Below are 27597 nucleotides of genomic sequence, written 5' to 3'. Positions count from 1 at the left end.
TACAATAATGGCTATAGAGAATATAGAACACATAATAATGGATATAGGAATTATGAAAGAAATTGGGCTAGAAATGATAATTTTGAAAGAAGACAACAGTATTCAAGTTGGAAACCATATGACAACCCCCCACCCTTTAGGAGACAACAATACAATATAAGAAATAACTCTAATAATCATCGGATTGAATCAACAAATACTATGAGAGAGGAACCAAAAATTAGACAACATGCCCCAGCTCCTCCAATAGAATTAACAAATAGATATAGACTATTCGAAGATAACAATGAAGAACACGACAATACCAATACTTTTTTAGGGAAAGGTCCAGCAGCAGAAGGCACGTCATGGGGTACAAATTCAGATCAGCCACTAGAAAGGGAATGGGTTCAAAGAGGCAAAAGAAGATTAGAGGAAAGAGAGGGGGAAGAAAACAGATTGGAAAAAAGGTTGAAGTAGCTAATACTGCAGGTATCTTTAATCTAAGTAAACTGACCCTCAATAAAGAACAGGAAACAGTCCTAAGCAAAGGTTTATCTTTTGCGCCCACGAGTAGAATTAATAAATTTAATACATTAATAAATATCAACCAGTATGTGAGAAAACTCACTCTCCAAAGATACTTCATCAGGAATCCAATAGAAAAACAAAGTTCAGATACATTAAAAATGATGGGAGGAAATCAAACAAGAGAAATTTACACACACACTGAATTAAAAGCCATATCGAAATTCTATCCGACTCAAGAAAAAGGGAAACACTTAGAATTGTTTGAGAAGGCTGTTAAAGATAATATCTATAAATTGGATAATAGAAAACAAATGAAATATAACCTTACCAAAAAAGAACAACAGGTAATTACAGATCTCAAAAATAACCCAGAAATCATAATAAAGATGGCTGATAAGGGCGGAGGAGTAGTGCTCCTCGATACTTTAGATTATCTAGAAGAGGCCCATAGATTACTAGACGATAAAGTAACATACGAAAAGCTAGGGTCAAATCCAGTGAAAAATATGATAAAAAATCTAGATGAGATATTATTTGAAGCAAAGAAAGAGAATATACTCAATGATAAAGAGTTGCAATTTCTGAAACAAACCACCCCTGTCACTCCCATATTTTATTATTTACCCAAAATTCATAAATCCCTCACAAAACCCCCCGGTAGACCTATAATCTCTGGAATAAACTCCCTCACATCTAACTTATCTCAATATGTTGATAAGTTTTTACAGCCCTTTGTGAGAAAACGCCCCACTTATCTGAAAGATTCTACTGATTTTTTAAACAGTCTCAAAGAAGTAGATTGGAAGGAGAACCTACTATTAGTTACATGCGATGTAAGTTCTCTATACACCAATATCCAACACAATTTAGGACTAAATGCCATAAAACATTCTCTATATAAAGATGAGAATATGCCCATACAACAAATAGATTTTATTGTACAGTGTATAGAATTTATTTTAAATAACAACTATTTTAACTTTAATGGACAATTCTTTTTACAAAAAAAAGGTACAGCAATGGGTACGAGGTTTGCGCCCAGTTACGCAAATTTATTTATGGGACAATTCGAACAAGAGACCATTCTAGATACACCTTGGAGCGCAAACCTCGTACTCTTTAAGAGATACATAGATGATCTCTTTTTTATTTGGACAGGGGGCATAGATTTACTTAATCTATTTATGGAAGATCTAAACCATAATAGATGGGGATTATCTTTTACATACGAATATAGCACTAAACTTATTAACTACTTAGACATAACAGTAGAAATTATTAATAATGAAATCAAGACAAAAACGTTTTTTAAACCAGTGGATTCTAATAATTATGTTCATTTTAAAAGCTGCCATCATGACCTATGGAAATTAAATATCCCAAAAAGCCAGTTCCTTAGGCTAAGGAAGAATTGTTCGGATATTGAGGATTTTAGAACACAAGCCCAGATCCTGGAAAACAAATTTATAGAAAGAGGATACAACAAAGACATGATAAAAGAATCACTGGAGAATGCTACTCTTGTTGATAGGGAAAACTTACTATCAAAAGAAAATAAGGTCCCTTGTAAACAACAATTTTCTAATGAAACTACTTTTATTACTCAATATAACGCAGATTTTAAAACAGTCAAAAAAATTCTTTACAAACACTGGCACTATGTTCAAAAAGACCCCATATTAAGTGATATTGCACAAATGAAGCCTAAAATTATTTATCGTAAATCTAAAAATCTAAAATCTATACTAGCTCCCAGTGAATTTAATAAAAGCAATAAAAATCAAGATGTATTAGGAAATCCACTGGAAGGCTTCTACCCATGTCATAATTGTAAGGCATGTAAGTTTAGCAGAAAATGCAAACAAGTAGAATCTACCAATTCAGATTTTAAATTAAAAATTAGAGATACTATTAAATGCACAGACACTAATGTGGTCTATCTGATCCAATGCCCATGTAACAGACAGTACCTAGGTCAAACAGGACAACCCCTAAAAGATAGGATAAGACAACATCTAAATAACATCGAAAGAGGATATGAAGATCACCACCTGTCCCTTCATTTCAAAAGAGATCATAACCAAGACACAAAAGGTCTATTATACTGGGGACTTAGAAAGATATCCTCTAAGAGAGGGAGCAATCTTACTTTGAAACTGTTACAAACAGAAGCAGAACTTATTGTGAATTTTGCTTCCCTCATCCCAGGGGGGCTGAATGCAGAATTAGACCTCAACCCCTTTATATAAACACATTTTTTAAATGAGATCACGTACCTTTTTCCCTGTATATTTTAAACAGTCATTTAATTTATTTCAAAGCAAATATTTATTTTTTAGATAAACTACTTGCATTATAACATCTAAATTTTAATAATATCCGTTAACCTATTATAATTAATCACGATTATTTTATATGACTAATCATATAAGTTAATATTTTATAAGGGTTTTTTATGTAGGGATATCTTCATTTTTTAGTCATTTTTTAGCCATTCATTTTTTAGTCACCTTTTAAAGTGTTATTTTTTAGAGTATTTTTATATAGAGTATTTTTTATACAGAGCATTTTTTATATAGAGTACTTTTTATATAGAATATATTTTATGAGTCTTTTTAGCTTTTTTTAGAGAATCTTATTTTGATTTTCATCACATCTGAGAAGTGTACATTTAATTGTTTTTCAAAACCTCTTTCTAATTATACTCTAATATATCCATATGTTAAAAATATGTTTTTAAAAATATGCCTTTGAATGATTCAGGCATATCTACGTATAAATCAGAAATACTATCACCCAATTTTTTCTATTTGTATAATACTATGAAGTAATATATCATATGTATAATAAATTGCTCTCAATATAATTCAGATAAACGTATAAATTAGAAATACTTTCATGTCCACCCAATTTTCTTTAATGTCTTTTATTTTTATCTTTATTTTTAGTACTGGATACTCTGTAAAACACTTTGATACAATATATCTAAAGCCGAGAACCTCTAGGACCCATTACTAACATACGGGTCTTACATACGGGTTATGAGAACCATTTAAAAGGAACATTCTGACTCCACGAAAACATTCTTGATAAAGGCACTCATAGTGCTGAAACGCGTAGATAGGAAGCTGTGGAGTCTGTTTACACTTTCCATTGTCACCCATCATCTATCGATAGTACCCAGGAAAGATCCAGGAGGATCCAGGAAGATCAAGGAGACCATTGTCCATTCTTTCAACGGAACAGCCGAACGGCAAATAGAAAGGATTCAGTGCTGTTACAAGACAGTGAAGCAGCTGTGAGTACTTCCGCCACGCATTTACACACATACGCTGGCCGGGGAGCGCAGCTAATAAGCCTGTCATACAGCTGAAGATTCACATTGAACATTTTATAAATATCACATTGATAAAATATTCTTAAATAAGAAAATTTGTCACTTTTTTGCAAAGAAGTTAATTCAAAGAAATTCACGTATCTACCAGTTCACTTAACAAAGAACTATCTATCACTTGCACTTTAACACAGTATGGCAAAACAGCTGATTGCCCTGTCTCTCACTCACTTCAACTCACGAAGCTCAACTCAGTACACGCAATAGGAATTTGCCTACACACTTTCAATGGGACTATTTCATTCACAAAGGATACCCTAACTCACCAGTTTTAAATCACATACGGACATTATCGGAGAAATTACAAGCCAACTATTTCAGTTTTATTTACTTACAGGAGGCTTAGTATTGCACCTTATCTAAGTGATATTACATCGCTGAACCGTCATAGTTAATTAATAGCGTTTTGATTTGTGAATTGTAAATCTATGCTGCTAATTTTTCTTCATCATTTTATTTAGTTGTGGCCACAACTTACTATTGTTATTTATTATTGTTTTTTATTAAACTAGCTTATATCATCCCTTTCTATGTTTGTTTATTATACATATTGATATATATCTAATTTTACGATACACTGTATTATACATATTGAGATATTTTTATTTAAACTTTTTTAGCTATTGTTGGTTCTCTCAGCTGTTCATACAGCGCCTCTCTTACACCCAAGTTTTTGTATAGTTTAAAATTGTTGTAATATTTTTCTGATGTTTGTAAATATTTTTTTATTTTTTGTAACTTAGTTCTTTTTTATTTTTTGTACTTTAGTTAGTTTATTTCATTGTATTTATTTGTAGATATTGTATTTAATTTATTGATAGTGTAGTGTTAGGTTTAATTGTAGGTAATTGTAGGTATTTTATTTAATTAATTTATTGATAGTGTAGTGTTAGGTGTAATTGTAGGTATTTTATTTAATTAATTTATTGATAGTGTAGTGTTAGGTTTAATTGTTACTTAGGTTAGGATTTATTTTACAGGTAATTTTGTAATTATTTTAACTATTTTAGCTATTAAATAGTTCTTAACTATTTAATAGCTATTGTACCTGGTTAAAATAAATACAAAGTTACCTGTAAAATAAATATAAATCCTAAAATAGCTATAATATAATTATAATTTATATTGTAGCTATATTAGGGTTTATTTTACAGGTAAGTATTTAGCTTTAAATAGGAATAATTTATTTAATAAGAGTTAATTTATTTCGTTAGATTTAAATTATATTTAACTTAGGGGGGTGTTAGTGTTAGGGTTAGACTTAGCTTTAGGGGTTAATATATTTATTAGAATAGCGGTGAGCTCCAGTCGGCAGATTAGGGGTTAATGTTTGAAGTTTGGTGTCGGCGATGTTAGGGAGGGCAGATTAGGGGTTAATACTATTTATTATAGGGTTATTGAGGCGGGAGTGAGGCGGATTAGGGGTTAATAACTTTATTATAGTAGCGGTGAGATCCGCTCGGCAGATTAGGGGTTAATAAGTGTAGGCAGGTGGAGGCGACGTTGAGGGGGGCAGATTAGGGGCTAATAAATATAATATAGGGGTCGGCGGTGTTAGGGGCAGCAGATTAGGGGTACATAAGGATAACGTAGGTGGCGGTCGGCAGATTAGGGGTTAATAAGTGTAGGCGACGTTGTGGGGGGCAGATTAGGGGTTAATAAATATAATATAGGGGTCGGCGGTGTTAGGGGCAGCAGATTAGGGGTACATAGGGATAATGTAAGTAGCGGCGGTTTACGGAGCGGCAGATTAGGGGTTAAAAAAAATATGCAGGTGTCAGCGATAGCGGGGGCGGCAGAATAGGGGTTAATAAGTGTAAGGTTAGGGGTGTTTAGACTCGGGGTACATGTTAGAGTGTTAGGTGCAGACGTAGGAAGTGTTTCCCCATAGCAAACAATGGGGCTGCGTTAGGAGCTGAACGCGGCTTTTTTGCAGGTGTTAGGTTTTTTTTCAGCTCAAACAGCCCCATTGTTTTCTATGGGGAAATCGTGCACGAGCACGTTTTTGAAGCTTGCCGCGTCCGTAAGCACCGCTGGTATCGAGAGTTGAAGTTGCGGTAAATATGTTCTCCTTTTTTGGAGCGTAACGCAGCCATTCTGTGAACTCTAAATACCAGCGGTATTTAAAAGGTGCGGCCAGAAAAAAGCCAGCGTACCCCTTTGGCCGCAGAACTCTAAATCTAGGCGTTAGATTGTAGGATAATACAAAGTGTGGATTTAGATTTAAATACTGTATATAAGTATATATTATATGTATATGTATGGAAATTAATGTTTCATATAAAAATACAATGAAAACTTTCAAAATCTCACAGTTAGTTGCAAAGTACAGCAATTTATATGTGTAGAATAAAATAGTCAGAAAAATATATAAATTTATGCACAAAAGATAAGATAATACAGTTGGTGAACAAATGATAAAAGGGTCAAAATATTAGTATTTAAATACTCGGCTTTGTATCTCATATGTATCTAACAACATGTTAATATTATACATCTTCAACTAAGTTCTGTTAATATAACAATTTCCAACAATAACATCTTAATGCAGTATCCTGAGATATTTTAGGACACAAAAGAAAAATCTCTGACATTTAAATAAACAGTTTGTTTCCTCCTTACTTATCCATATGATAATCACACCCTGAGGGGGAGGCAGGGACTCATGTGACACTAGAGGGGACAATAGACATCTATATGAGAACAAAAGTCCGGGTGTGACACTCTGATTGTCTCCCAACTGACAAGTTGTACTCATGTGAGTCACACGGAGAAAGGTGACACTCCCACATTAGTATAAATATCTGTGTAACACTCAGTGATATCACAGGAGGAACCAGAGAGACTTCATACTTACAGAGCTTCTGCTAAACGGTAATATGCAAAACCTGACATAAATCTTTAACAGCTTCACAGGGCACGTCACAGTCAATTTTCTTCAGTAATACATATCACTTATATTTAAGTAGCATCAGTCTCATTACATTTACTGATCTAATCATAAATATCTTGTGATCTGCATATTATTTTATTTCTAGTGAGGTTATTTTATAATACATTTCTTATTTCTATTAGCTGCACCTGTTTATCATCAGAACATTTATCCCACTGATCTGTGACTGATTCTTGTTGTTAGTAAAGACCTTAGTAAGTGTACTCTGCACCTTCAGCTCATGCTGTTTATGTCACATGATCACAGACTTAAAGGGACAGTGTCCTGTAAATTTGGTTTCCACGTAAAGGGACAAGAAACCCATTTTTGTCATTGTTTAGTTAGAACATATACACTTTCCAATTTACTTCTATTATTAAATTTGCTTAATTCTTTTGGTATCCTTTATTGAAGCAGAAATGCACTACTGGGAGCTAGCTGACCATATCAGGTGAGCCAATGACAAAAGGTTTGTATGTGCAGCCTCTAATCAGCAGTGAGCGCACTATAGTACATTGTATGCTTTGCCACAAAGGTCTCCAATGGAACAAATCAGATTCAATAATAGAAGTAAATAGAAAGTTAAATTTAAATCATGAAAGTTTAATAGTGACTTTGCTGTTCCTTGTAATGTGTTTCTAATGACTTTTATAACAGTGTATAAAAGAGTATAAAATGTATGGGAGATTTCACCTTTAGGTTTATTTTTATATAAAAAAGCTGTTTCAAATTAATTCCCATTATCAAATTTTACACAATGTTTATAAAAGGCATCAGCTCCTACTTAGCATGTGTAAGAGTTTATATTATATACAGATATGAATCTGTTATTGGCTGATCGCTATCACATGATACAGGTGCAAAACAAAATGTCAGAAATAAAGCTACTGCTCTTTAGAAATTCATAGTAAGTTTCATTACATTGTATTTTTAGTTTGCATCTGTTAATTTTGTTATTATATACTATATGAACATTTTAAATGAGCCGAGCTTGCTGAGAGATCATATCTCATTATGTTATCAATCTATGTAGACAAAAAGGCTTCCTTTTGATTTAAGACGGCTCACTACTGACTAAGAGAAGTTAAAGGACTGGGCTTTTAGCAAATGGCAAATACAAAATGTGGAGTCTTTTAAGCATTCTACAAATTGGTCACAAGGAGGGGTACCTAAGACTACAGATACAGTGTGTAGCTTCATATGGTCTGTAACAACAGACTACCACATGCATAGTATCTGTGTATGGTTGTACCTGTTACCCTTAGTGATCTACAAAAAGTTTGGCTTTTGTTGTTAATAAATTGTACATTTGCTTTAAAGGGACAGTAAAGTCCAAAAAAACTTTCATAATTTAAATAGGGAATATAATTTTAAACAACTTTCCAATTTACTTTTATCACCAATTTTGCTTTGTTCTATTGGTATTCTATGTTGAAAAGTAAACCTAAGAGGTTCATATGCTAATTTCTTAGACCTTGAAGACATCTAATCTGAATGCATTTTGACCACTAGAGGGCATTAGTTCATGTGTTTCATATAGATAACATTGAGCTCATGCACGTGAAGTTACCCTGGAGTGAGCACTGAATGGCTAAAATGCAAGTCTGTCAAAAGAACTGAAACAAGGGGGCAGTTTGCAGAGGCTTAGATACAAGGTAATTACAGAGGTAAAAGTCTATAAATATAACAGTGTCGGTTATGCAAAACTGGGGAATGGGTAATTAAAGGGATTATCTATCTTTCTTTCATGTAATTCGCAAGAGTCCATGAGCTAGTGACGTATGATATATAACATCCTACCAGGAGGGACAAAGTTTCCCAAGCCTCAAAATGCCTATAAATACACCCCTCACCACACCTACAATTCAGTTTTTACAAACTTTGGCTCCTTATGGAGGTGGTGAAGTAAGTTTGTGCTTGATTTTTCTTCTATGATAAGTGCTTCTCAGCATTTTGAAGCCCACTTCCTCTCAGAGTACAGTGTTTGTCAGAGAGATGTGAAGGGACTATCACCTATTGATTTTATGGTTTTCCTCATGGGAAATCTTTTGAAAGGTTATCGGTCGTAGGGATTCACCTCCCTTTTCAGATTGACAATATACTCTTGAATACCATTACCTCTGCTGATAACTGTTTCAGTACTGGTTTAGCTATCTGCTATGTGTGGATGGGTGTCTTTCGGTAAGTATGTTTTCATGATTAAAGACACTGTCAGCTATGGTTTGGTGCTTTATATATTAAAATAAAGTTTTAAATATATGTATTTAACTTATATTTGCCATGAGTCAGGTCTATGTATATTTCCTTTTTGCAGACTGTCACTTTCAGTTTGGGAAGCATGTTTTAGGAAATTATTTTTCCTACCTGGGGTATAGTCCTTTTTTCAAATTGACTGTTTTTCTTTAGATTTCGCAGGCAAAATTAGGCTTGCGAGGTCGCAAAATGCTGTTATTTATTGCGTCATTCTTGGCATGAGAATTTTTTGGTACAAAGATACGTCTTTGATGATGCAAGTTCATCATTTCTGGCATCTTAGTGGATGCTAGGTTTCCTTGCATGAGGTTGCATCTGTTATGATGCGAGTTGCTTAATTTCCGGATTTTGTTTTGCGCCAAAAAAATGTCAACTTCATTTTGCGTTGTGCGTCATACTTGGCGCCAAAAAAAAAAATAGTTTATTTTCACCCCACTTCCTATATGCCTCTTGCCTTCTATATGCTCAGAGGGCTATGCTGTTTGTATTTTTTTCCCATTCCTGAAACTGCCATATAAGGAAATTAAAAAATTTGCTTTAATGTTGTTTTTTCTTTTACATTTTGCAAGATGTCTCAATCTGATCCTGTCTCAGAAGCAACTGTTGGAACCCTGCTGCCTGATCACAGTTCTACCGAAGCTATGTGTATCTATTGTAAGTTAGCTGAGATTATATGTAACAGTTGTCATAACATTTTTCAAGCAGAAAACATTTCCATCAGTACTAGTATAGTATCTGCTATTCCTTCAACATCTAATGTACATGATATCGCTGTTGATATGAAAAATTATACTGCTGATGCAATACAGAAGGCTTTGTCTGCTATTCCTCCTTCTAATAAACCTAAAAGGTCTTTTAAAACTTCTCATAAAGTTGATGAAATTTCTAATGACCGACAACATACTGAAATATACTCCTCTGGGGCGCGATCCGATATAGATCGCAGTTTGCGGCGCAAGCGAGGGAACCGGCGTCGCCCGCAGTTTCAGCTCGCAACTCGAGCTATCCCATATAAGTCGCCGTCAGATGCTAACGTGCCGTAAGTCTGACAAACCAGCGATGTCCAGAAATCTGTGTAAGTACAAATTTCTGGCGTCGCCAGTGACTTGCGGCACGTTAGAAACTGCCGGCGCCTATAAAACCTGACTAAAGTCTAAAACACCCGCACTGTCTAACACGCCTCCCTAACATAGCCCGACAAGTCTAACACGCCTCCCTAACATAGCCCGCACTGTCTAACCCTCTATCCGCTATCCCCCCTCACTATCCTAACAATAAAAAAGCTATTAACCCCTAAACCACCGCTCCCGTACCCCGCCGCAACCTAATAAAGTTATTAACCCCTAAACCGTCGCTCCCGTACCCCGCCGCCAGCTATATTATATCTATAACCCCCTAAAGTGAGCCCCTAACACCGCCGCCATCTATATTAAAATTATTAACCCCCAATGTAAGCCCCTTACACGGCCGCCATCTCTATTAAAATGATTAACCCCTAATTTAATCTACCTACCCCGCCGCCAGCTATATTATCTATGTTAACCCTAAGTATATTATAGTTAATATAGGTATTACATTATATATATTAACTATATTAACCCTAATTATATTAGGGTTAATATAGTTAATATAGTTACTATAGTATTTATATTAACTATATTAACTCTATCTAACCCTAACACCCCTAACTAAATTTATATTAAATTAATCTAATTCATTTATAAACTAAAATATTCCTATTTAAATCTAAATACTTACCTATAAAATAAACCCTAAGATAGCTACAATATAATTAATAATTACATTGTAGCTATGTTAGGGTTAATATTTATTTTACAGGTAAATTGTTAATTATTTTAACTAGGTATAATAGCTATTAAATAGTTATTAACTATTTAATATCTACCTAGTTAAAATAATTACCCAATTACCTGTAAAATAAATCCTAACCTAAGTTACAAATACACCTACACTAGCAATAAATTAAATCAACTACAAACATCTATCTAAAAATACAATTAAATTAACTAAACTAAATTACAAAAAAAAACAAACACTAAATTACAAAAAATAAAAAAAGATTACAAGATTTTTAAGCTAATTACACCTATTCTAAGCCCCCTAATAAAATAATAAACCCCCAAAATAAAAAAAATTCCCTGCCCTATTCTAAATTAAACAAATTTCAAAGCTCTTTACCTTACCAGCCCTTAAAAGGGCCTTTTGTGGGGCATGCCCCAAAGAATTCAGCTCTTTTGCATACAAATACAATACCCCCCCCATTACAACCCACCACCCACATACCCCTATTCTAAAACCACCCAAACCCCCCTTAAAAAAGCCTAACACTACCCCCCTGAAGATCTCCCTACCTTGTCTTCACCACACCGGGCCGAACTCCTGATCCGATCCGGGCGATGTCTTCCTCCAAGCGGCAAAGAAGAATTCTTCCTCCGGCGATGTCTTCCTCCAAGCGGCAAAGAAGAATTCTTCCTCCGGCGACGTCTTCCTCCAAGCGGCAGCAAAGTCTTCATTCTTCCGGCGGCATCTTCAATCTTCTTTCTTCGCTCCGCCGCTGCGGAGCATCCATCCCGGCCGACTACTGAACTTGGAATGAGGTACCTTTTAAATGACGTCATCCAAGATGGATTCTATCAGCCAATCGGAATTAAGTTAAAAAAAATCTGATTGGCTGATTGAATCAGCCAATCAGATTCAAGTTCAATTCGATTGGCTGATCCAATCAGCCAATCAGATTGAGCTCGCATTCTATTGGCTGATCGGAACAGCCAATAGAATGCGAGCTCAATCTGATTGGCTGATTGGATCAGCCAATCGGATTGAACTTGAATCTGATTGGCTGATTCAATCAGCCAATCAGATTTTTTTAACTTAATTCCGATTGGCTGATAGAATCCTATCAGCCAATCGGAATTCGGCAGACGCCATCTTGGATGACGTCATTTAAAGGTACCTCATTCCAAGTTCAGTAGTCGGCCGGGATGGATGCTCCGCAGCGGCGGAGCGAAGAAAGAAGATTGAAGATGCCGCCGGAAGAATGAAGACTTTGCTGCCGCTTGGAGGAAGACGTCGCCGGAGGAAGAATTCTTCTTTGCCGCTTGGAGGAAGACATCGCCGGAGGAAGAATTCTTCTTTGCCGCTTGGAGGAAGACATCGCCCGGATCGGATCAGGAGTTCGGCCCGGTGTGGTGAAGACAAGGTAGGGAGATCTTCAGGGGGGTAGTGTTAGGCTTTTTTAAGGGGGGTTTGGGTGGTTTTAGAATAGGGGTATGTGGGTGGTGGGTTGTAATAGGGGGGGTATTGTATTTGTATGCAAAAGAGCTGAATTCTTTGGGGCATGCCCCACAAAAGGCCCTTTTAAGGGCTGGTAAGGTAAAGAGCTTTGAAATTTGTTTAATTTAGAATAGGGCAGGGAATTTTTTTTATTTTGGGGGTTTATTATTTTATTAGGGGGCTTAGAATAGGTGTAATTAGCTTAAAAATCTTGTAATCTTTTTTTATTTTTTGTAATTTAGTGTTTGTTTTTTTTTGTAATTTAGTTTAGTTAATTTAATTATATTTTTACATAGATGTTTGTAGTTGATTTAATTTATTGCTAGCGTAGGTGTATTTGTAACTTAGGTTAGGATTTATTTTACAGGTAATTGGGTAATTTATTTTAACTAGGTAGATATTAAATAGTTAATAACTATTTAATATCTATTATACCTACTTAAAATAATTAACAATTTACCTGTAAAATAAATATTAACCCTAACATAGCTACAATGTAATTATTAATTATATTGTAGCTATCTTAGGGTTTATTTTATAGGTAAGTATTTAGATTTAAATAGGAATATTTTAGTTTATAAATGAATTAGATTAATTTAATATAAATTTAGTTAGGGGTGTTAGGGTTAGATAGAGTTAATATAGTTAATATAAATACTATAGTAACTGTATTAACTATATTAACCCTAATATAATTAGGGTTAATATAGTTAATATATATAATGTAATACCTATATTAACTATAATATACTTAGGGTTAATATAGATAATATAGCTGGCGGCGGGGTAGGTAGATTAAATAAGGGGTTAATCATTTTAATAGAGATGGCGGCAGTGTAAGGGGCTTACATTAGGGGTTAATAATATTAATATAGCTGGCGGCGGTATAGGGGGATTAGATTAGGGGTTAATAATTTTTATATAGGTGGCGGCGGTGTAAGGGGTCAGATTAGGGGATAGATAAGGTAGATGACAGCGGTGTAAGGGGTTCTAATTAGGGGATAGATACACTAAGTTTCTTACTGGGTGTTCTGAGTTTGATATTTTTAGTAGATAGCCAAACCTTATCTCCTACTTTGTATGGTGGTGATGGCCATCTTTTAAAATCGTAGTAACGTTTTTGGCTCATTTGAGCATCTGATATGTTTTGCCTGAGGTGTTGGAAGAGATCCAACAGAGAATTCATGGTGTCATCCACTTGTGGGCAGGTAGTATCCGTATGCGGGTTGAGTTGGAAGGTGGGGTGATAACCGTAGTTCGCAAAAAATGGTTATTTATGTGTTGCAGAGTTTTCTGAATTATTATATGCATATTCCGCTATGGGTAAGCTTAGGGACCACTGATTTTGCTGGTATGAACAGTAGCATCTGAGATACTGTTCTAACCATTGATTTACTCTCTCCGTTTGGCCGTTGGTCTGGGGATGAAAAGAAGTGCTGTAACGATGTTCAACTTGCATGGTTTTGCATAACTGTTTCCAGAAATGAGAGGTATATTTTGTTCCTCTATCCAAAATAATTGTCTGAGGCATGCTGTAATAGTATGTCTAACCATGCAGTCTCAAATATGATTCTCATACAATATGTAAACCTGAGAATACAGAATCTCATCATAGACTGTTGGATTTAGTGTTGTAAAACTGCAACTATATAAATTATATGTTACTGTTGCTTTAAGGATACTTTCAATACTCAGAGTAACATGCAACAAAGTAAGTTACCATAGCATATCATAATTCATTTAGACTAGGCAACTTACTAAGTGGAGACTGATGAGAGTCAGGATTTTGGTACAAGCCGACTGTTTGTTTACAAATAAGCAGCGTTGAGAGAGGCAGTGGTTTCCTGTGAGCAGACAATGAGGTCACGAATCTCAAAGTTGGAGCTCCGTGAAATAAACTGAGACACAGAGAATAAAATATGTACAAGTCAAAATCAACAATCACCATAATAGGTAAGTAGGTATAAATGCTGGTAAGTATACTTGCAAACTTATAGCCAGAGGGATGCAGCAGAGCCAGCTCTGAGGGCTGAGAGTTGAATCCACAGGTGCTGAATCACAGGCAAGCTGGAAATGCAGGATTCTGAAGAAAAACACTTCCTTAATAAAACAGTGACAAACTAGGCAAAGATAATTGAATAACTTCTGTAACACAGTACAAGTAGAATTTCAAATAGGAAAAAAGGTCAGCTTAAATAACTTTAGCATAGTAGAATTCAAAATGGATAGGGCTAGGAATACTTGTCTGCTATGAAACAAAATACCAAACAATGAGTAGCTGGAGAGGAGGAGTTAATATAGGGTGGTGCAAACATGAATACTAGAAATTCTTAAAGGCGCAATAGATATGACACATGCTATGGAGCTTGATTATGTTGCAGAGGAACAGTTGAGCAGTCTCTGATGAAGAGGGTAGCTTGTGGTAGGGTATGAAGTGGGCCATCTTTGTTAGGAGGTCTACAACAAATAGAATGGTGTTATGTTTGTTTGAAATGGGTAAATCTACTAAGTAATCCATTCTAATGATCTGCCATGGTCTATCTTGAATTTGTAGGGGCATTAGTAAACCAAATGGGCATTTTTTTCTCTGTCTTAGAAACAGTACAGACTGGGCCAGAGGATGTCATCTTTAACAGTTCATTGTATGGATGGCCACCAGTAAGACCTTTTGATTAAATTTATAGTTTTGTTGATACCAAGGTATCCGCCATAGGGGAGTCATGGTGATTCCCGAGTATGGATGGTCGTAGGTTAGATGGTATGTAGAGCTTATTGTTATGGTAGAAAAGACCATCTGATTCAAGGTTAACTTCATCTCTTGGAATTTCTGTATCATCCTCTTGACTTTGTTTTGCAAGCTCAGAGAAACTTGGTATTAGTGCAATGATTTGGTCCACTGGAATGATTGTTGTAGGTCAGTTTAATGTTATTGGGTTTTTTATCCTTCCTTGAGAGGGCATCAGCTTTGCCGTTCTTGCTTCCAGGACGGTAAGTGATGTGAAATAAAAATTGGGAAAAGAATAGGCTACATATCAGTTGCCAAGCAGACAACGTTTTATTGTTTTGAAGGTATTCTAGATTTTTATGATCTGTGTAGATCAGGATAGGAATTTTAGTACCTTTTGAGTAAATGTCGCCAGTGTTCGAGGGAAGCCTTTATCACTAAAAGTTCCTTCTCACCGATTGGGTAATTGTATTCAGCAGGGGTCATCACCTTGGAAAAGTAGGCGACAGGATGAATAGGATTATCAGGAGTTTTATGTTGTGAAAGAATGGATCCCATAGCGTAGTCGGATGCATCAACCTCTAGAATATATTGAGATTCTGGATCCAGAAATTGTAGAATTGGTGCTTCACAGATTTTTCCTTGATCATTTGTGCTTGTGAATTCCATTGCAAAGGAATATTAACACTAGTAAGAGAAGTCAAAGGTCTGGCAATAGATGAGTAATCGAATGGGAGTAGACTAAGCGCCCTGGATGTGACCTCTGGCTTTGTACAAAGGCTTCCTAGCCGGCCGGAAGAGGAATATAATGATAGTGTAGTGTGCAAAGCGCCTAAGCAAAGGCCGAGGTGACTAAGGTCCCTGAACTCAATGGAGTGACTCTCTGATGGGGTCTAGCTAAAAATATTTAATACAATAAAAGTCACAATTAAATTACAAATAAAATCACATTAAAAATCAAACATTCAAAACAAATAATGGACATAGGTAATATACAATTTTGCAATTATGGATCCATAATCTCTAAGTGCAAACGGTAATACAGTGATGATACAATGTATTATACTTGAGGATGCAAATTAGGTAATGGTGATGGTAGCAGAGTCCAACATTATAATCCAGATGAAAAAAGAAAGGGTAAGTGTCCAAGTGAATCAATCAGAACTTTGAAAAATCAAAATTAAATTTGTAATTTCATTGTGACTTTTATTGGATTAAATATCTTTAGCTAGACCCAATCAGAGTCACTCCGTTGAGTTCAGGGACCTTAGTCACCTCGACCTTTGCTTAGGCGCTTTGCACACTACACTATCAATTGATGAGTAATCCTTAATGAATTTCCGATAATAGTTTGCAAAACCCAAGAATAGCTGCAACTTCTTTTTTGATATCGGTGCTGGCCAATTTTTGATGGTCTCGACCTTAGCATTGTCCATCTCAATACCTTTTGGACTAAAGCAGTATCCTAGGAAGTTTATTTCTGTGATGTGGAAGAGACATTTCTCTGGCTTGGCGTATAAATGATGGTGTCTTAGGCATGTTAGAACCCATCGGAAGTGTTTTTTATGATCTTCTATGTTTTCAGAATAAACAAGGATGTCGTCCAGATAGACTACAACACAGATATCGAGTAGGTCTCTGAAAATTTTGCTGATGAGATATTGGAAGGTTGCGGGTGTGTTACAGAGTCCGAATGGCATCACAGTATACTTGTACAACCCATAACGAGTCCTGAGAGCTGTGAGCCATTTGTCCCCTTGTCTAATACGTATTAAATTGTAGGCACCTCTCAGATCCAATTTAGTGAAAATGCGAGCTTGGCGGAGTCGTTCGATAAGTTTCGGAATTAATGGAAGGGAGTATCATTTTTTTATTGTTCTCTTGTTGACTTCCCTGTAGTCTATGATAGGTCTAAGGGTGTTGTCCTTATTCTTAACAAAAAAAATACCTGTACCAGCTGGGGAAGTTGATGGGCGTATGAATCCTTTTCGTAAATTATCCGATTATGAGTTTTCAGATTCTACAATTCCGGTTGAGAGAGAGGATATATATGACCGTATGGTAGATCCTGGTATTATCATAATCTTGATGGGGAGGTAAGCTTTCGGCTTCCTTTTTACTAAAAACATCTTGGATTAACATAACTCAGCAATGTTATTAGGAATCCTAGTTTTTGCTACATCTCTTCAAATTATACTTAACTTGTTACTAAGTTACAATTTAAATATTTTCACTGCTCTACATAATAGATCCTCACAAGGAAACATTAGAAATGAGCTCCTGAATTGATGATAGATTTACTGTGATGTTGGTGGTGATCCCACTGTAAAGAGAGAGACAGAGAACAGTAAGCAACATTCTTAATGTTGGTGGTTAAACAGGTATACGTTGTGTGGGACTTACGCTTCTTCTGCCTCTGTAGGTTAGGGCAGTCTTTTACTGTATGCGAGCTCGAGGCACAATACATGCAGAGGTTCTTTATTCTGCAGCGATTCCTTTCTTCTGGTTGGAGTGGTCCTTTTGTGAAACCTATGTCCATAGGTTCTGACACCTGAGATGTAGTTGTTCTTGGGTAAGGCACTTTGGTTGATGATTCTGCAGTTTGTCTCTCTAATTTCCTTTTCCCTTAGCCATCTGTCAATCTGTATGCCAAGATCAATTAATCCCTCTAGGGTTTTAGGGAGATCAATACGGGCAAGTTCATCTTTTACAGGGTCTGATAACCCTATGCGGTACTGGTTCCTGAGTGCTATATCACTCCATTCTGTGTCCCTAGAATATTGTTTAAACTCTGTGAGGTATTCCTCCACTGGTCTTTTACCCTCTGGTCTTTTAACCTCCGAGGTACGAAATCACTGTGAGCACCTTTATGCGTTCAGTGCAATAGGTTTTCATTTTTAATGAGAATAATACATTGCATGCATTTTTTAATTGCCTGAACTGGGACCTGTCTCCTGAGAATTTATTAGATACGCAGACTTGTGGTTCCAGATTGGTATCTGCAGAAGTTAACTTTATTGACATTGTGTCTTTTATAATGCCGCAGAGGCTATCATTTTGTACTTGCAGCTCTCTGAATCCTTGGGATGATTGATCGACCCTTTGTGAGAGGGCATATACAATTTGCGGTAATTCTGCTGGATCCATGTTATATTTCGTTGCCTAGTATTATGTTCTAAACCATAGGTATAAACTATGCAGTATTACTTGTGGATCACAACTGCAGTTAGCCCTTTAATGTATGCCAAATGTAGCTGAGACATATGTATGGCAACTAAGTATCCAGAACTATGGCATTGAAAGTTAGTATGAAATAGAGCCGTGTTTCTTATGATGTCATAAGTGGAAATGTCCAACAGCAAAGCAATGGAGGACAAAGAAATAGTTACGGCTATGATCTCCAACAGGGGGTTAAGAGAAATACAGTGGAGATCCTCACTACGAGCAGGCAGCACTGGTAAGATACCGGTAGAGCAGGTGACTTGGAAGTCCCGTAACCAAAAGCGCTTACGTGTCAGTAGTCTGACTGATACTTGAATCAGCAGTCCGGGATTTGTTGCAGGAAGTCAGGCAAACTGGTAATCCTGTAAGAGCAGTTTAAGGTAAGTGCCGTAACCAGTGGCGGAATTGAGTGAGCGGTCTGCCTGAATCAGGCTCAGTTGACAGACGATGTAGCTGTTCACAGACAAGGAGGCTGCAATGATAACAGCAGGTGATTGTAGCAGAGGCTACTCAGAAAATAACTGTGTCTTGACAGTTGGCAAATCCCTAAGGGATAGGAGAAGGCACAGACACTTAGTTCACGACAGGAAACACTGGAGAGCGAGGTCTCTAGACGTCCACAGTTTAGAAACTAGGCACCGGAAAAGGGGGCATGACAAGTTTTTATAGCGTGTGATGCAAGATTAGCATACAAGATTTAAAGGAACAGCATACCTGACATACCTGTCTCCTCAAGACAGCTGCCCACCAGCTGTAAATCGAAGACGATCTGGATGCCGCCTATGGAACGTCCACAGTTTAGAAAAGGGGGCATGACAAGTTTTTATAGTGTGTGATGCAAGGTTAGCATACAAGATTTAATGGAACAGCATATCTGACAATAAGGACTATTCTGCCTTTTGTTCAGCAAGGTCATTATATCTCCAGGATAGACTTACAGGATGCATATCTTCACATTTCGATTCATCCAGACCACTATCAGTTTCTGAGATTCTCTTTTCTAGACAAGCATTACCAATTTGTTGCTCTTCAATTTGGCCTAGCGACAGCTCCAATGATCTTTTTAAAGGTTCTCGGTGCCCTTCTAACTGTAATCACAGAACAGGGTATTGCGGTGTTTCCTTATTTGGATAATATCTTGGTACTAGCTCAGTCTTTACATTTAGCCGAATCTCACACAAATCAACTAGTGTTGTTTCTTCAAAGACATGGTTGGAGGATCAATTTACCAAAGAGTTTCTTGATTCCTCAGACAAGGGTCACCTTTTTAGGTTTCCAGATAGATTCAGTGTCCATGACTCTGTCTTTAACAGAAAAGAGACAAATGAAATTGGTTTCAGCTTGTCGAAACCTTCAGTCTCAATCATTCCCTTCAGTGGCTATGTGCATGGAAGTTTTAGGTCTCATGACTGAAGCATCAGACGGGATCCCCTTTGCTCGTTTTCATATGAGACCTCTACAGCTTTGTATGCTGAATCAATGGTGCAGGGATTATACTCGGATATCACAAATGATATACTTAAATCCCAACACTCAACTCTCTCTGACTTGGTGGTTAGACCATCATCGTAGAGTTCAAGGGGCCTCCTTTGTTTGTCCTACCTGGACTGTGATCACAACAGATGCAAGTCTTTCAGGTTGGGGAGCTGTCTGGGGATCTCTGACAGCACAAGGGGTTTGGAAACCTCAAGAGGTGAAGTTACCAATCAATATTTTAGAACGTTGTGCTATTTTCAGGGCTCTTCAGGTTTGGCCTCTGTTATAGAGAGAACCATTCATTTGTTTTCAGAAGGACAATATCACAACTGTGGCATATGTCTATCATCAGGGTGGGACTCACAGTCCACTAGCTATGAAAGTAGTATCTCGGATACTTTATTGGGCGGAATCCAGCTCTTGTCTAATTTCTGCGGTGCATATCCCAGGTATAGACAATTGGGAAATGGATTATCTCAGCCGTCAGACCTTACATCTGGGGCAGTGGTCTCTCCATCCAGATGTATTTTGTCAGATTGTACAGATGTGGGGTCGTCCAGAAATAGATCTGATGGTTTCTCATCTAAACAAGAAACTTCCCAGGTACCTATCCAGGTCTAGGAATCCTCAGGTGGAGATGGTGGATGCTTTGGCAGTTCCATGGTTTTACCAACCTGCTTATATCTTTCCGCCTCTAGTTCTTCTTCCAAGAGTGATCTCCAAGATCATCATGGAACAATTGTTTGTGTTTCTGGTAGCACCAGCATGGCCTCATAGGTTTTGGTATGCGGATCTTGTCCGGATGTCCAGTTGCCAGCCTTGGCCACTTCTGTCTTAAGGGCCGTTTTTCCATCAGGATCTGAAATTGTTAAATTTGAAGGTATGGAAATTGAACGCTTAGTCATAGAGGTTTCTCTGACTCAGTGATTAATACTATGCTACAGGCTCATAAGTCTGTTTCAAGGAAGATTTATTATCGAGTTTGTAAGACCTATATTTCATGGTGTTCTTCTCATAAATTCTCCTGGCATTCTTTTAGAATTCCTAGAATTTTACAGTTTCTTTAGGATGGTTTGGATAAAGGTTTGTCCGCAAGTACTTTGAATGGTCAAATCTTTGCTCTTTCTTTTTTATTTCATAGAAAGATTGCTGAGCTTCCTGAATTCACTGTTTTGTTCAGGCTTTGGTTTGTATCAAGCCTGTTATTAAATCAATCTCTCCTCCTTGCAGTCTTAATTTGGGTCTGAAGACTTTGCAGGCTCCTCCATTTGAGCCTATGCATTCTTTGGATATTAAACTATTTTTGGTGGAAAGTATTGTTTCTTTTGGCTATCTCTTCAGCTAGAAGAGTTTACAAATTGTCTGCTCTCTCTTGTGAGTCTCCTTTTCTGATTTTTCATCAGGAAAAGGCTCTTTTGAGGACTTTGTTTAAATGTCTTCCTAATGTTGTGAATTCTAACAACATTAATAGGGAAATTGTTGTTCCTTCTTTGTGTCCTAATCCTAAGAATTCTCTTGAGAGATCCTTACATTCTTTGGATGTTGTAAGAGCTTTGAAATATTATGTTGAAGGTACTAAAGTTTTCAGGAAGACTTCTAGTCTATTTGTTGTCTTTTCTGGTTCTAGGAAAGGTCAGAAAGCTTCTGCCATTTCTTTGGCATCTTGGTTAAAGCTTTTGATTCATGTACTTCCGTTGGGGGAGGAGTTTTGCAGTTTACCTGCATACCAGTGTAGTGAGAGGACGGCAATTCACCAGCTCCCCACTCTTTGCCACTTACCTTGGACAGCTTACCGAGGGCTTTGAGTGTGGTGCTCTGCATGGCTATGGCCCGCCTGAGAGTTTGAAGTCCTGAAAAGCCATTTCGGCTTGCGACTGCTTGGCAGTGCATTTTAAATTTTCCCTGTAAGCTACCTATAAGAAGGGATACCGGAGAGTATCGGTGGTGGTAGACTGCGGAGAGCTATTCTGAACGGCTAGCCAACTACACTTCAGTTCAATCCAGACTCTGGCAGTTGATCCATCGAGGCGTGCAGGAGTGCTGTTGGAAAGGTCCTTGAGCTGGGGCCCCTTTTATGGAACCCATGATTGCCCGCTGACGGGTCGTGGTGCTGATTTGGTGTAAGCCGCATGCTGTTGCACTAAAGGAGCACGGGTGTGCTTAGTGAGCTTCCACGTAATCAGGTGTCTGACTGTGTGGCTTCCTGCCATAAGGCTTGCTCTCCAGCTCTAACATCCAAATCCCCTACAGGATCCTAGTGCTAAAAAGGTTTGACCGGTGGAAGTGGTGAGTTGTATACGGGAAATATGACATAACTGTATTATATTGCAGCCATATACAGAAGCTGCCGGATTAAATACATCAGTTATAATACCCTGAGAGAGATCCGCCAGCGAGGGAGGAGCGGTACAGAGCAATTGCACAGCGGTGAAGTGAGAGGTCGCTGATCCTTCATCTTTCATCTCGCAGCCACTTACCCCGGCTGCTACATTAGTATACATAGTGCAGGATTGCAGGTCTGGCTGGAGCTGGAGCCCTCTAAAAGCTTCATTGGGATACTGAGCCCACTGCTGTCCCTACCGTTGTGTCTTTTTTGCTTCTCATGAAGTGATCCTTTGTAAAACGGCGCTCAGAGTGTTAAAGTGTCTCCACAATGGTAGGATTAAAGAAGTAATATCGGGGGACTGTGTCATCGGTGGGCTCAGATGTGGTAGGGTTATCTGTGCCGTAGTCCCGCTAACATCAGGCCATTTAAAAGGAGATCTTAACTGGCTATTCTACAGACCAGATAAAGCCCCTGAGGTTTTTCAGTAAATTACTGAGTGGTGGTCGAGCAGGAGTCCGATAAAAGTAGGCACTCCTAGAGTTACGTATGGTTTACTACAAGCCCCGGTTGTTTCTTAAGTGGGGCTTGACGGTTGCTATCTGGTGCATTATTTGCGGTTGTGATGTTCCTTTTTATGCATGGAAGATGTCTAAGAGAATTGCCATAGATAGGTAAAGGTCTTACAAGGACATTTTTAAGTTCAATTAAAGTCAGTATGAAAGTCTGTTCTACTGCACAAAAGAAGTGATTCTGCTCCCTTTGCTGGATGGCACTCTGAACTGTACTTAGATACATTATGTCAGAACTTTATGTTAATTGTTAATATTTTCATTTTGTTACAATAAGAGTTACAATAATTCTTTTTTTCTGCATGTCAAATAATTCAAATGCAATGTATTATTGTTAGGTTTAGGGAATTTTTGGGTGAACAGTATAATACTTATTTTGATTATTGTCTACTTAGGCCTAAAATAATTGCTGATTAACATTAGATAGATCAGCTAATTCTTAGAGGTGAAATTAACTAAATTCTATGTTTTAGTAGATCACTGCTGAAGTTCAGTTAAAACTGTCTGTATTTTATATTTGTCTCCTAGATAGAAAGGGGACTAATTACTTAACTACTAGATAGACCTATAGATCTATATTAAACTTGTTCCCTTAATGTACGTGAAGATCAGATAAAACTGTATCTATCTTTTCTATGTTTTCTAGAGGACCTTCACTTAGGTGCAAGCTGTTAGGTTATATTACAGGGACCTTTCTCACACTGAAGAAATAATTGTCACAGATGAGCATAATAATTATCAGGGGGGGTGTACACTCCAGAGACTATTCTGATATAATACCCGGCATAAACAAGTACTCGTTACAGAGGTCTAAATCACTTTTGATTAACCTTAAGATAGATCACTCTATTTTTTCTCTTCATTAGGAAGAGGTTTCATCATTTTTTTTTTTTTTTTGTAGCACTTATTTTTATACACACAAAAGAAGGGTAGGTGGACTGGCACATATCTTTTCCAGAGTCCCTAGCAGCACTGGATTGTGCATATGGACATATATGTACATTTATTTATACACCATTTTTTGTAGATGTCCATGTTCATACTCTCATAAAGAACACAGAACAAATATAGGGGGGGTGTTGTTTCTATATTCACTTTTCACTCCACGTTAATGGATAAATTTGTTACACAGGGAAATCTTCACCGAGAATGCCGAGCAAAGCTGAAGACAAAAAAGCTAAATTGCCCGATTTTAGCCTAGAAACCACGCCTGAGGCGATGGCTAATGTAGTAGACACCCAGTCCCTGATTGTACAATTATCTGAATTATTATCTCCCCAATTTGACATGATTAAAAAGGAGTTGGGTACAATTTCTTCGGAAATCTCTGTCTCTGTCAGCAGATGTTAGGCAGTTTTCGAATAGAATGCAAGAGGCAGAGAACAGGATTTCTGACTTGGAAGATCAAGTTAGTGCCCAAGGGAATATTATTGCTCAACAAGATTCCAAAATTAACAATTTACAAGTGCGGTTGTACGACCTTGAGGATCGTGCAAGACGCAATAACATTAGAATTGTGGGCCTCCCTGAGTCTGCGGAATTTGATGATCTATTAAAGTTCACTTCTCTATTACTACCGCAGAGGCTGGGTGTCCCACAGTCAATGTTACCAATCGTGATTGAAAGAGCACATAGAATTGGCCCTAAGAAATCCTTGGCGGAAGGCATGGGTAGGAGTAAAATGTTTATTTGTAAAGTATTAAACTTCCAGGATAAAATCGAAATAATGAAATTGTTTAAAAAGCAAAAGGATTCTCTCATATTTGGTAATAGTAAAATCTTGCTTTTTCAGGATTTTTCAGCTGAAACCGCACTAAGAAGGACAATGGCACCCTACTGTACCCAAATTATAAACAAAGGAATAAATGCTCGGATGGTTTATCCAGCCAAAATAATAGTTGAGCACAGTGGGTCTCGTTTGGTCTTCTCAGAGGTGGGAGAGGTGAAAGAATTTCTTAAGGATAAATGAGATATTTGTTGTTTTCTTATTCCCAAGAAAGTTTTTCAGAAGAATGCAATATAAATTGCTATATCTGGTTTTCCAGTGGGTTTCTAATTTTTTTTTTTATTGGAGCTATACCGGTTGTTGCTTAAGTTGCAATATATGCTAAAGGATTTGTGTTCATTATGTTATGAGATAGGGGTGTATCCTTCTTCTTTTTTTTTTTTTTTCTCCTCCCCACTTCCCCCTTGTTGGCTCTTTTTTTTTTTTTTTTTTTTTGTATTATTTTTCCCCCCAGGACCCGTGGGTTAATTGACAAGTTTTAGTTTATGGAGCTTAAAATAACATCGTGGAATGTTGGAGGGATCTCCTCACCCTCGAAACATAAAATGATTGTAAAATTACTAGCCAGAACTAAATCTGATATCTTCTTTTTACAGGAGACCCATCTTAAAGAACAGGAAGTGAGCAAACTTAAGATTAAATGGGTGGGAGAGGTAATTGCATCCCCTACCAGAAGTAGGAAATGCAGCATAGCTATTCTGATAAATAAATCACTAGATTACAAGATTCTACAGGTGGAGACGGATCCAGATGCTAGATTTATGATACTGCACATTCTTATAAATAATACCAAATTTATTCTTTGTAATATTTATGGGCCAAATAAATTCAACCAGGAATTCTGGGAGAAGATTAAGATCAAATTGTTTCCCTATATAAAAGAGAATTTGATAATTGGGGGGGATTTTAATATGACGCTATGTCCGGAATTGGATAGATTATCTTGCAAAAATATTCCAGAGAATAAGAGAAGCTTAAAGTATTTTATTAGACTCTGTCAGAAACTACAGGTTAATGATATTTGGCGTAGGCTAAATCCTGATATACAAAGTTTTACGTGTGAATCCAAAGTCCATAGAACATTTTCACGGATAGATCTATTTTTAATTTCTGAGTCTCTTTCAACCTGTAAATTGGAGTTAGGAATTGGGGAGATTTTGATCTCGGAACGCTCGATTATCTCTATAGCTTTTTTCTTTTCAGGATAGGTGTAACCCAAAAGTACCTAGATTTTTCTATCCTCGATTTCTATACAATAATCCCAGATATAGGTCTTGGATAAGATAGAAATTGATTGATTGATTATTGTATGTTTAATACTGAATATCTGCGTAAAATAGAAATTTTCTGGGAGGCGCTAAAGCATTCCTCCGGGGGGATATTAAGGTTTATTTGGATGTTCGAAATAAGATAAAACGGGCCTGGGATTTACAGTTGATGAATCAAGTTCGAAATACCTTTAAAAAATATCGTAGTGACCGTTCAATTCTTAACTGGAATATATATATGAACCATAGGAAGGAAAGAGATGCTTTTTTATTACAAAAACTTCAAGAAGAGGAGTCAAAAATTAATTTACTTTTTAGGAGTTTCCACGGTAGTTCTGCTAAAAATCTTGCCAGATTGGTCAAAGTTAGGAAAAAGAAGAATTTAATTCCGGTAATTCAATCTAGGGGTATTCACTCCAGACGGAGGAAATATCGGGAATTTTTTTTAATATTATCAGCAATTATATACGGAAAGGGGAGTTCAATAGAGGTAATCGGGAGAAGTTTTGGTAGCAGATTACTGTTCATAAGATCCAGAAAGAGGAGCTAGATGTTCTTAATGCTCCTATCACAGTAGAAGAAATTAGTAAAGCTATAGAGCGGTCTAAACTTAATAAAGCAGCGGGCCTGGATGGGTTACCATCTGAATTTTATAAAAGTTTGGACGATTAAATAATACCAATACTAGAGAGACTATATAATAATTATTATATATCAGCTAATGTAATTTTGTCTATGTTTACAGTAGCTAATATCTCTTTGATCTTAAAAAAGGTAAGAATCCGGAGGATCCGGCCTCTTATAGGCCTATCTCAGTTCTCAATGCGGACTATAAAATCTTAGTCTCTATTATAGCCCGTAGATTAGTTTCATGCTTAGATAAACTTATTCACCCCAATCAGGTGGTTTCTCAAATAATTTTTTTCATTTTGTACAAAAAAATTATCAGAACCCGGTCTCGTTTCTTCTTGCTAATGGTATGGTCTCTCCCAAGATAACTCTGCAGAGAGGAACAAGACAGGGCTGTCCCCTCTCTCCACTTCTTTTTAATATTGTTCTTGAACCACTGGCAATTAAGTTGCGGGAGGTTCTCCCGGGGATTCCACTCGGTTGTCAAAATCTAAAAATGTTGCTGTATGCAGATGATATTTTATTATTTTTTAATAAAACTGCTGATACAATCCCTAAAGTAATTGATGCGATAAACTATTTTAGTTTGTTTGCAGGATATAGTATCAATATGGAGAAGAGTGAACTTATGTGGATTGGGAATCGATCTTTAGAGCAAACTAATACAATATTTCACAAAGTTAATGCTATTAAATACCTTTGGCTAGAGATTCATAAAAATCCGAAACATTGGTATCAGGCAAATTTTGGGTTGCTCTTTCAGAAAAACCAAGAGGATCTTGAGTTATGGGCTGCCTTTCCCTTGTCTCTTACAGCCTCTATTAATTTGATCAAAACTATAATTTTTCTAAGAGTCTTATATCCCCTTCAAAACCTCCTGCTCATTATATTAAATAAAGATTTAAATAAATTGGCATCATGCTTTTCCAAATTCATTTGGAAATCCAATAAGCCCGTTTATCACTTAATAGACTATCTCAAAAATATACAGATGCTGGGTTAGCTCTTCCCAGCATCAGACTATACAATTGGGCCTCGCTGATTAAATTTGCTAGTGATTTGGATTTCTCAGACTAATCTGGTCACCTCTTACGATGCTGAATCATTTATGATTACTCCTTGGTCGTTGAAAGCTCTTTTACATTGTTCTCCGCATAGCTTGCCATGGAGAGTATCTACTCTTCTTTCTTTCAAGAATATAATTGTGGTATG

General features: G+C 36.8%; 1 pseudogene; it reads right to left on the bottom strand.

Moving 5' to 3' along the window:
* Positions 1 to 27597, bottom strand: part of LOC128660017 (zinc finger protein 850-like) — a 283899-nt pseudogene that overhangs the window by 83931 nt on the left and 172371 nt on the right.

The sequence above is a fragment of the Bombina bombina genome, chromosome 5 (genome assembly GCF_027579735.1).
Source record: "Bombina bombina isolate aBomBom1 chromosome 5, aBomBom1.pri, whole genome shotgun sequence".
NCBI classification, from domain to species: domain Eukaryota; kingdom Metazoa; phylum Chordata; class Amphibia; order Anura; family Bombinatoridae; genus Bombina; species Bombina bombina.
This window is presented reverse-complemented; position numbering and strand designations above follow the sequence as displayed.